We start from the raw sequence: 12655 nt of genomic DNA, 5'->3' as shown, positions 1-12655 counted from the left end.
AATACTGACCCGCTCATATGAAGCCAGCCAGACTTCTACGTCATGGTCGCCGGTTCCGCTGAAGATAGGAGGATCACGGTGGCGCAAAGCTCCAGCGCAGAACACGGCGGATGAGAGGCCGGTTGGACTGGGGGTGGTAGCGTCGGTCATTGCTTGCGTCGAGAGTGTGCGGCTGCGGAGCTCCAGGGCGGCAGGAAATGCTCACCTCCACCAAATGAAAGGTTTTTTTTACTGTGTTTTAACAGGGATAATAGCCATCTCGAAGTTGCACGGCGAACCCCACAAGAACACAGCCAGTCTATTGTTGTTGTTGTTGTTCTCCTCTAATGTGATGGCACATACCCACACAGGGGGATCGGCCAAGAATTGGGGTGCAGAGATATTAGATTTTGAGATGTATAACTACATCGGAAAAATGAAAAAAAAAATAAATGCAAGGGAATAGAAAAGGAAATGTAAATATGATCAACCAAAATATATAAGAGTAAATACTAACGCACGCAGTAGGAGAATAGTAAGATTTATATGTTCAGATTAAAACTTCAAAGCATATTAGCCAGGTAGACGTTTTGTTTCTATTAAGAAGTTTTGAATGGCGTTAAAAACATACCTGTTGCTGTACCCATGCATGGTGACACCGAACGATAATAAAATTTGGCTGCTCAAATTAAGACCCAGCTGTTATAACGGCTTCTCTAAGTACCGTTTTCTCATCATGGTAAAACGGCGGTAAAATATCAAGAAATGACCTATTGTTTCCGGTTCCCCGCAGAATGCGCAGACAGGAGAAAGCGCCAAACCAGACCTGTACATATAGAAATTTAGGGGCGGAATACGACAGCGTAGCCTGGTTAGAGAGACCTCAGTCTGCCTTGATTGACATGATTTCCTATTCCAGGAATACTTGAGGTGCAGGTAGTCATCCGAGGATAAAATAGATCCAGACTGCGTGCTTAATAAGGCACGCCGCCGAAATCGTGCTGCTGTTATATACGCTGTTGCCGGGGGGATGGGCAATACAGGGCCGTTCAGAGAATCTTTGGCTAGTCTGTCTGCAACCTCATTGGCTGTCACATTGCTGTGTCCTGGTACCCACACTATATGTATGAGGCTCAAATGTGAGGGGAGCAATGAAAGAAAGGTGTTTAAAATTGGCGAGTCCATATTCGAAGAAAGCGACAAGCACAAAGAATAAGAGTCTGTAATTACAGCCACTGTTGAGTATGTTGGGTCTAGTTTGCGCAGAGCAAGCACCGCCGCCAGCAACTCAGCCTGGAAAATTGGAGTAAAATCCGGAAGACGGACTGAAAAAGCCCAGTCTAAAATCGGACAGTATATTCCAACGCTGGCTTTTTCATTAAATTGAGAAGCATCCGTTGCTATCGTTATGCTAACGGGAAGACTTTGTAAATGATCTTCTTATAATCCATTTAAAATGTGAGGCGATAAGGGTTTTGCATTATTTGGGAAAATGTCATCATAGAGAATTTGAACCGACGATGCACTTACTTTTGTTGGAAGGATGTTAGAAAGGACTACGTGCAAAGGTTGTAACAGATTTTGCACTAGAATTACCTGTGGGGTATGAAACCGAGGCCATCCGACCCCAAAAAAGGAGTCTGGCTCGCAACAAAAAATTGATATGGAGCGGTGGAATTGTGATTCATATATTTTCAGATACGTCTGGACAGTCAAGAATTGTAATCTAGTTAAAAACGGTGGTATTCGGGCTTCAAGGTATAATACATTATTAGCCACAAATTTGGGGAGCCCAAGGCATAATCTAAGCGCTTCCTGCTCTAAAAGAACAAGCGGATGAATTTTGTAAGCAGGTGAACCAGAAAATAACACAGATCCAAATTCTATAATTGAGCGGACATACATAACATAAATCATTAAAAGTGCATCTCGCCGCATCCCAGACCTTGGATTGCTTAACCTGCGCAACATACCCACAGCACGTGCCCCCTTCGCTGCAACATGTTCAATGTGATCTCTCCATGCCAGATGGTCATCGTAAATGCCCCCTAGATATTTCAAAGACTTAACTTGAGGAATCATTTCCTGCTTAAATGTTAGAGCAAGAGTTACCGGATCCTGAATTTGAAAAACAAGGAACGCGCACTTTTTAACATTTAATTTAAATCTTAAGTCAACTAACCAATTTTGAAGGGAGCTTAGGTACGATTGCAGGCGCCTGTTGAGGGATTGAATGTCAGGTGCAGCCGTAAAGAATGCGATGTCCTCCGCATAGACATAAGTGCGAACCTCCTGATGAGTGGGAATTGAACTCATTAATATGTTAAAGAGCACGGGCGAGAGAACTGCCCCTTGAGGGACACCTCTGGTTTGTTGATATTTGCCAGAATGCACTCCGTTCAATGAACAGTAAAATTGTCTGTTTTGTAGGAATGTAGATATCCAATCAATTAAGTATTGTGGAAAACATAGCGATTCTAATCTGTACAATAAAATTCGGGGCTCTACACTATCATAAGCCTTCTCTATATCTAGAGTCACCAATGCAGCGTGCATTTTTTTGCGCCGCGCAAGAAGAATTCGACTCTCAAGGTCGGTATGTGCATTCCATATTGAAAATTTTGCTCGAAATCCAATTTGACAGGGACTAAGAATATGTTTTTGTTCGACAAACTCGGTAACCCGTTTGAGTACGACCCTTTCAATTAATTTTACCAAGTTTGATGTTAAAGATATTGGTCTGATATTTTCCAAAGTATAGCCACCACCATTGTGTTTCCGTAAAGGAATCACTTTGGCTAGTTTCCAGTCACCAGGTATCCAAGAATGAATAATTGAGTAATTTACCAATTCTAACAAGGAATTTGGAGACACTTCAAAGAAGATTTTTAACATTTTTGATGTTACTCCATCAGGGCCAGGCGCAGCAGTTGGCAACGTCATTACAATCGAAGAAAGCTGAGAAAAAGTAATTTTAGGGACATCCTTAACCGTATATACTGGGCCTACAAACATAGGGTATTTGGGAAGTGTTGACAAAAAACGCTTTTCTAAACCTTTAGCGATGTTTTCTACTGTTCTAAGAACTTCTTTAGGAGTCGAAACACATGAGTGTAAATTTTCTGAGACAGGAATCTTTTTCCGCGATTTTAAAAACCTGAAAAGTGCACGTCGGTTATTAGATTGTGAAAGGTAATTGAAATACTCAGTATCATAATTACCTTTCGCTTGTGCGACTGTGCGTTTAAATGCAGATGCAAAAAATTTATAATCATGCCAATTTTTGGGGCACTGGTTGTGAAGGAGCTTCTTCCATGCAGCCTTTTTTCTTCTCTAATCGCGCGAACAATCTGCATTCCACCATTTTGTTGATGTATTGCCTTTAGATGCACGTACTAAGAATTCACACTTCTTACGACAGGATGCAATAGCCTGGCATAATGTTTGCGCTTTTAACTCTTCCGTAGCCTCAACCACTGACTCAAGAGACGAAATCAAAAATGAGTGAAACTGGTTATAATTTTCGTATGATCTAAACTGAGATGTCGGCAGAGTTAAGCGGCAGTTAACCTCAAAAACAATAGGTATATGGTCGCTAGAGTTGCCACCATCAATTGTCGACCAATTTAATATAGAAACACTAGTGCTGGAAGAAGTTAAATCTATCACAGATTGACTGTGAGCACGTACAAAAGTTGGAAAGCCAGAATTCATGAAGTGAAGGTTATTGTCTGAAAGCCAATCCCACAGATGCTTGCCGCAGGGATCCGTCTTGTAACCCCACGATACATGGTGCGAATTAAAATCTCCAGCCAAAATAACTGAATTTTGACAATTAACTAGTAGGTGGTCTAGAGATGTGGTGTCCTGAACACCATGACGGAAATAAACATTCGCTAATGTAAACGGACTGAACGCTGGAATTTCAAAATCTAGAGCCAATAATTCAGAATATAAACTAGAATATTGAAAAGAAATCTTAACCCTATGACAAAATTTTGAAGAAACTAGAATTAGTAACCCACCACCTCTTGACTGGCGATCTTGTCGGAATGATCGATAATTTTGTAAGTGAAAATGTTTTTCAGTTGTAAGCCAAGTTTCTTGTAAAACGATTATTACTGGATTATGTTTTAAAGAAAGATAAACTAAATCTGTAGTAGCTGAAAGAAGAGATCTACAGTTCCACTGAAGAACGTTTAACTTTCCTATGGTTATGTAATCCGGGCAGCAGCAACAGCCTGGCCGAAAATGGTTTCCTTTGGTTAGAGCCTAGCTGTTGCTTTTTTGATTTTGCTTGTGGGCGAGGTGATGACGGGTTGGACAACGGGGATCCACTGCGTTTTAGAATTCGCGTATCTGTCTCTCCCATATCTGCATCATGAGCCTCGTCTGAATAGTTGGAATTTTGCATAGGTGATGCGGAAAGATTCATTTTGCGAACAAGACATTGCAGCTAATGAGTGCTGCACTGATAGTGAATGTCCAGGTGCCGTAGGAGAAACCATAGCAGTTTGCACAGTCTGAGAATTTTGAGCTGCTAGAACATTGGATATGCATTCTGTGACCGTTGTCACAATCCTATCCACCATTTTGGTCATGGTTGCTTCCACAGCAGTTATTATGGTTTTAGACGTCGTGGAATCTAATGGTGCTCCTGAACAGGCCGACACACCTGCATAACCAAGAGCTCTGTCTTTAATTTCCTGAATTGCCTCACGCCTCGAGCAACGTTTGCGGTCAATAATCTCCAGAATTTTCATTTCATGCGCTCTAAAGGGACATTCCAAAGAATTTGCTGAGTGAAGTCCGCCGCAAAGACAACATTTGACAATTTGATCAGAGCATAAGTGTGATTTATGTGCTTCACCGCATTTGCAACACCGCAAAGTGGATTTGCAACCGCCTGCAGTATGGCCATAACGCCAGCAGTTGTTACACTGCAGAGGCTTTGATGGTAGGTGATCTACTCTGAATATTAAAGGCCACGCTTTAATCTCCGATGGACAGACTGTGCCTGCAAATGTAGCAATAACCAATTCTGTCGGCACACGAACATTATTTACCTCCCAGCTACAGCGATAGACCGCAACAACGCCTGCCGCGGAAAGAAGGTCAAGGGTTTCTTGCGGACTTAATGAGGAATCTACACCTCGGACTAGACCTCTTGTGCAGGCCAGGTGTGAAGGGATAAAACTGCTTACCTGATGAGAGGCAAAAGTGGAGCATTTTAGCAGGTCCTTTATGCATGATATTTCTGGCGAACGGCAAAGAATCCCGCCTCGACCAAATTGGCGCACCTCGGCTATTCCTTCGTAGAAGGAAGTAATTTCCTGAAGGGCAGCTCGAACAGCTCCTGGGTTGTTCATTTTAATGGTGCCCCCATCCTTAGGTACGAGTGCCACAGGGATGTTGCGGACACCGGAGCTCTGAAAAGCTTCCAAGGGCAGATCATCGGTCAGGAGGGAACCCGACCAAGGGGAGCGCCCTTGGCCTGGGGACTGCGTCGACATTACCTTAAATTGACAATGCCACCGCGTGCGTTAGTCAAAAGAGAACAAAAGAAGCGGACCAGCAACCCAATATTTAGCCTTATCCTCTTTTTCGTGATATTTTCGCCTACTCCATCCTCGTCTTAGTGTATCCTCGTGTAGTTCACTACAATATATATATATATATATATATATATATATATATATATATATATATATATATATATATATATATATATATATATATATATATATATGCTGATATTCCAGAGTAGGATAAACGTGGTTGCACTCAAGGCGTGTACGCAGAGACCCCCGCTTTCTGACCAGCTTGCCTGTTCTCACGCACATAGTGCGCATCGTACACTGCGAACTGTTTAGGAGCACCTGCCGGTTCATGTCTACAAGATCACTAAAAAGAGAGCTGTATTTCATCAAAAACGTCGATTACTAAAGCAATCAATAACTGATGGAAAACGATTGACCTTACGCGAAGAATATTGCATGATGGACATCGAAAACCCACCATGCTGTGATGAGAGCCAAATGGTGCTACTTGATGTGTTTTACGTCCATACAGTGGGAGCGAACGAGAATGTAAATACTCCAAGTAATAAGCAAGACTGAGGCCGATATTACGCGTCTGGAAAGAATTTTGAGCGCGCCTCTAGAGCACAGCGTCGCGATGGTGCACAGAAAGCCATGTGCATCGACCAAGGAGGGCAGCCTCGCTCCGTCATCTTAAAGGATGGCTGAGGTTTACAAATACAATACAATACAAATAATTGTATTTAGCATCAACACTGATTACACAGTGCTCGTGATGCTGGAGGTTGCTAGCAAAAAGCCTGCGATGGCTTGACAAAGGCTAGCACCCCGCTTACAGTGCAATACAGCAGCGGACAAAACGCAACAAAACAAGAAAAAGCCATAAACATAACGACGGCTTTGTATATTACAAAGTACATTTATATGATAGGACTAATATCGGGTGGATACAAAACTGCATGTGTTAACAATATTTTGATTTGAGGACATATACTGTTGTATAGATTAGCTGGACTTGTTAACAGAGGAATTAAGAGCTTGTGGTAGCATGTACATCAACATTTGGCGGCCATAGTTGGTACGGGTATGGGGAATCTTCCAAACCTCACTGCTTCGTGTGCCATACGGTTTTTCAACTGGAGCCAGCGTCGCAAGTGTCTCAAGGGAAGGGTCACTATTTATGCGATAAGTATGACAGCGTTTTAGCAGAATTGCGTTGAACAGGTTCGGTAATGGTTTTAATCTAAGGTCATGAAATGTAGGTTCTGTGTATGCGTCATTGGGTTCATTAGAAATGATTCTTACGCCTTTTTTCTGTAGTCGATAGATTTTGGACAGGTTTGCGTAGGTCGTTGTTCCCCATACCAAATAACCATACAATAGCATGGACATGACAAGGGAATTGTATAAGAGCAATTTAATGGCAAAAAATAATGAAAGCGTGCAAGAATACCTACTATTCGCGAAAGTTTGGAGTGAAGAAATCAGCATGCGCACTCCCACTGCATATTCTCTTGAAAAAGAACACCTATCGTTTTTATAACTGGTACCAAATCTATGACCGAAAGAGCTAGTCGAAGGATAATATTGGAATTAACTGGCTTATTTTTAGGGCGAAAAAGAACTGATTTTGGCTTCGAGACGTTTATAGTTAAATAATTAATTTGACTCCAAATGTTTAGCCCGTCAAGCACCTCATTCGCTTTTTTAACAAGCAGGGGTAAACTGTGATTTGAGAAAAATAAGCTTGTATCGTCGGCATAAATAACAAATGAAGTGTTTAAATCTATGTTAACAAGGTCATTAATATATAGGTTGAAAAGCAGCGGCCCGAGAATATTTCCCTGCGGATGCCGTGTAGTAATGGTTTGAAACTGGAGCAAGAGTTCTTTATGTGTACCCTTTGTTGCCGGTGTTGCAGGTAGAACTTAATGACAGATAGAAAACCAGCCTCTGAAGCCATAATATTCCATTTTTTTTAATAGCGGGGTGTGATTTATTTTGTCATATGCTTTTGAATAGTCTACAAATATTCCAAGTGTATACAATTCACGCTCAAAAGCATTCAGAATGATTTCTGTTTGTGCAAGCAAGGCGCTTTCTGTGGATTGTTTTTTTGTAAGCCCAAACGGATATTGCGTCATGATGTGATGCTTGGTTAGGAATGTGCTCATTCGAACGTGTATTAGTTTTTCAACGACTTGGGAGAAAACAGGGAGTATTGAAATAGGCCTGTAGTTAGACATGTTGCATCTCTCACCACCTTTAAAAATGGTAGTAACTTTAGCCACTTGGAGCCGGCGAGGAAATTGACCGCATGAAAATATTTGATTAATGATGTACTCTAAAGCTGGAGCTATAATAATAGCAACATACTTAAGTGGCCGAATCTGTAAGCCACCTATATCAGTACAAGTAGAATTGTTTAGAGACATGATTGTAGACACGAGCTCATCTGCAGTTACCGGAGATAAAATGCACTCTCTTCTGTTCGTTGGTGCATAAAATCTGTACAGATGGGTTCATGATGCCTATTTCCTACTGATGTGAAAAAATCATTAAAAGCTACAGCTAAAGTTTCTCCAGCAAGAGTTGTACCATTTACAGTTATCTCGTTGGGGTTATCATTTTGCACCAGGGTGGCTGTTTAAGAGCGTAATTAATTTTATCCAAATGAATTCGTGTCCTGGACGAAAAGGTTTTCAAAGTACTCTCTTTTAGTTTTCCGTAAGAGACTGCTTGTTCTGTTTCTGTGTTTTTTGAATTCATCTAAATAGGTTTTGTTTCTGTATTTCTAAAACTTTTGATAAAGAACATTTTTCAGCTTTATAGCTTTGATACATTCTGCAGTAATCCAAGGTTTGCGTGCTTTGCGCGGCCGTTTGTGGGCTCTGAAGGGAAAGCAATCATTATAGACATTTATAAATTTGTGTATGAAGGTGTTGTAAGCCCCCTCCGTATCAGTGCTCGAAAGAACGCTCTCCTCAGGATATCTTAAAGTAAATTATAAAAAAACCTCCAAGATGCTTTCATTTATCTGCCGATATGTATTAACACTCCGCTTCGCGTCCTTTAATTGGAACGTTTTTGACTAAGCACTAAATATATAGGTAAGTGGCCACTAATGTGTGTTTAAAGAACTCCTGAACTGATAGGCACATTTATAGTGTTTGTGATAAAAATGTCTATGAGTGTGGATGTACCATGCTGTATACGAGTGGGTTGCTCTATGACGTTAGTGAACGCATTAGTTTCTAAAGTGCAGCACAATTCTGCACTTTGTGGGGACGAATGCAGAAGGTCAATGTTCAGGTCTTCGCCGAGAATTAGTTTGCAGTGATTTTCGTTAACCCAACTTAGAAATGCGCCAAGAAACGAAAAAAAAGCACTATTTCTACCTTTAGGCGGACGGTATGCCACAGAAAAAATAGTCATATTACATCTCAAAGTTAGCATTTCGTAATCATCAGCTATAACAGAAAGAGTCAACAATGTCGCATTGAAATGCATATTTCACTAACAGCATTACACCGCCCCCATCCTCCCATTGCGATTCAAGTGGAAGGTTTGATAGCCGTGCACACGAAGTGCTTCTGAATCATCCTGGTACCAAATTTCAGTTACCATCACTACACCAAACTTAAAACTAAAACAGTCAAAAAGTGTAATTATTTCGTCTTTTTTGTTTCTTGCTGACTGAACATTTATATGCAAGAAAGAAATGTACTTTTCTCGAAAAAGGGGCAAGGGCGATGTTTGTGGTGCCATCTGGTATCCGGCTATATATCATAAAACGACGAGGGCGTCACCCAAACCTGTTAAACAATCTTTTCAAGATCACTGCTGCTCGTTATCTGAAGCACTCCAGATTTTTCGGTTTTGCGGGCAAATATTTTTCCGTCTTTCGTCCAGGCATACCGCCAGCTCATCTCTTTCTTTCTTGCCACTGTCATTCCTAGCTGCTTTTTCAGCTGTGGACAGAGATGCTCGTTAACGTATATTGGCGTTTTTTCCGGCTGGCCGACATCGGTAGCGGATAGACGCATTTTCCGCGCCTTTTCCAACACAGCATCGCGTTTAGACCGGTTGTGAAATTGTACCGCTATGGGCGGGAAAGGGGCATCTTTGGCAGGAACACGGTGACAAATATCAATATTGCTTTCCTCTATCGATTCGCCTACAGCTTCGCTAAGTTTTCCAAGGACTTCTGTTAGCCTTTCATCGGAAGTATTGGGGACATCTTTCAGCTCAATGTTTCTGTTACGAGAGTACTGCTCGAGAGCGGTAGTTCTCTTGTCTGTTTGAGCAGCAAGTGTTTTAAGCTTCTCTTGTTCAGTAACTAGGGCTTCATTCTAAGCCTTAAGCTCATTGTTTTCTTCCTCGAGTTGAGTGCATTTTGTTACCATTTCCTCATACGGTTTATTGAGGAATTCAAGGCTCTGCTTAAGGTCGCGATGCTCTTTTCGAAGTTCTTTTTCAAGAGAGGTACGCAAGTCGGTACATTGTTGCTGCAAGTCACTTTTAAGTAAGTCGCGAACTTCTTGCTTGAAATTTTGGAGAACGTTTAGTATTTCTGCATTTGGCATGTCACAAACACTTCGGCAGCAGCAGCAGAGACACTGAAAAAAGGAAACTACAAATGTAGCCCGGACCAACCTGAAAAATGGTAGATAACCGCTTCAGTTGGTTGTACGCGTGTCCGCTGCTGCTGCCAAAGTGTCAGGAATAGCGTTGCGCGTAGCCACAGGAAAACAGCGGGACAGATGTTGCTCACGGTGCAAAGATGATAGCCACGTCCGTAGCGAGTACCTCTTCACGATGGCACGTGCCGATGCGTCGATGAAAGTGCAGCAGAAAGTCGCACAATTGGTGTAACAATGAAGGCTTGGTGAATGGAAACAGGTAAGGCAGGCGCCAAGGCAGCCGGCGGTACAGGAGAAGACGTTCACCGGGAAGGCACCAAGTATAGGTAGAGGCCAACGTACAGTACCTGAAAAATGGAAGATAGCCACTTCAGTTGGTTGCACGCGTGTCCTCTGCTGCTGCCAAAGTGTCAGGAATAGCGTTGCGCGTAGCCACAGCAGGATAGCGGGACAGATGTTGCTCACGGTGCAAAGATTATAGCCACGTCTGTAGCGAGTATCTCTCCACGATGACACGTGCCGATGCGTCGATGAAAGTGCTGAAAAATGGTAGATAGCCGCTTCAGTTGGTTGTACGCGTGTCCGCTGCTGCTACCAAACCCTGCTAAACCTAGTTACGCGAAGCGAAATAGTTGTTTTATATGGTTACGCTTTGGTTAGGCTTCATGGGCACACATGATTTGCAGCGATTAATTTGCCGTGACTATGGAGTCGAGGACGCCGTTAATTACAACAAGGAACACGTGATGCTCCATCTGCTCTCAAATGTCAAGGGGATAGGTGGTACCATGGTTAAGCTACATAGTCATACTGTGACCACTGGCTCGCTGAAGGTCATTAGGCGGATGGCGTAGTGAAGCTTTTGGTTCAAAACAGCGTCAACACTCGAGCGCCCTCCATGCCCTCGGGGAAGCCGCACGAAGCAGGCCTCGCCGCATGCCGTTTTCCGTGTCTCCCGGGGTTATATCATTTTGTGGCCAAGTTCGTTATTTCACGTGACCTCGCGGTCGTCACAGCTGCAAGTCCAATGCTTGATTGCTCATCTGTACAAAATGGCAAACTACTTCAATACTCATATTACCTCCTCAATACCGCTGTCGCTGGGCAGGGATAAAGAAAAGCCTACTATTAGAAGCAAATAAAATGCGAAACGTAGAGCCCTGGTTGACAGGTGTGACTAACGTCCGCCTGTACTTGTCCGAGATTGTCACGCTCTTCCGGTTTACAGTCGTTTTATTCCTGTGTTTTTGCGTTCGTTTCCAAGTTTGCCGCTCAATTGTCTTCCAATTCAAAGAGCCCGAATTTGCAGCCAGCAGCCGACGTGGACCGCATGGCTGACGCGAGCACTTTTAGCAACCTGGGCGGGAGCACTTTCGTTTTGCCTTCATCCTCGCCATGCTATCAGCATCTGTATGATTGCACTGCAGTGGCATAACGTGACAGCAAATATCAGAGAAGAAGCAAATATTGCAAACGAGATGAGCTTTCCTACATCTGGCAGCGACAGGCAGATGCTGCAATTTAGACCTTTGACCAAGCATCCCTTTTATTCATATGCTGATGGTAATACATTTTTTTCTCTGCAACATAACATCGCTAGACTAAGCGGAGTCGCGAACACTCAAGCCATTGTGTTATTTACGCGTTGCCCAGTACGTTCACTTGCAGCTCGTGGTGCGCTGAACCTAACCTAGCTTGATCACAAAGAATGAGTTATAAGTATTTGCCCTACTGGTTTGGTGACACAGCCCTTTGTGATCTCAACAAGACGCATATTTTATTGTCCAAGCAGCAGCAAAGTAAGCCATCGTCTCGAAAGATGTGTCAAATTTTGCTGCGAAAGAATGCAACAAAAATGTAGCATTTTTGGGTCACTGGCAGCGCCTACACAAACACTTTATCAAAGAACGAGGAATTCAGTCAGTATCTATGGTTTTCAGTACTGCGCACACATCTTAGCACCGTTTTGAACGGGCCGGTGAACATAAAGTGGAACGGAAAAGAAAAACTAAGCAATTTTTCCCGGATCGCCTCCCTGGTATTTACAAGGGGCACTGCCGCTGAAACAACGTGGGCGTTATGTGCCTTCACTCACTTTTCAGAATATCCCTTTTGGTCGCTCATACACCGGAGACGTTTGAAGCAGAAATTAGATGCACATGAGTGTGGTGTGCCTTCTCTCCAATTTCTGCCACTATGTATTCATTATCGTCGGCCTTCGCGCTAGAGATTTTCTGCTCGTCTAGGATCTTGTACTTTTATTTGTAATGTTTGAGATTACGCACAGCGAGAAAAGGGATTTTCATGGGAGAAAGAAACAAGCGTGTACTTGTCTTGGTTAGAAATGAGAAGTTTTGGATGAAGCGATTATACGTTGTCCGCTTGCGATAGTCGCATTCGATGCCCCACCGCAGGCCTACCTTCCTGAGTATGCATTGTCTCACAGAAGCCGTCGCTGGACACGCCCACAAAAAGTGTCTCACATCTCACAGT

This window comes from Amblyomma maculatum, chromosome 2, assembly GCF_055883805.1.
Source record: "Amblyomma maculatum isolate TAMU_Amacu chromosome 2, ASM5588380v1, whole genome shotgun sequence".
Classification (NCBI taxonomy): Eukaryota; Metazoa; Arthropoda; class Arachnida; order Ixodida; family Ixodidae; genus Amblyomma; species Amblyomma maculatum.
Note: the sequence above shows the minus strand (reverse complement) of the source record.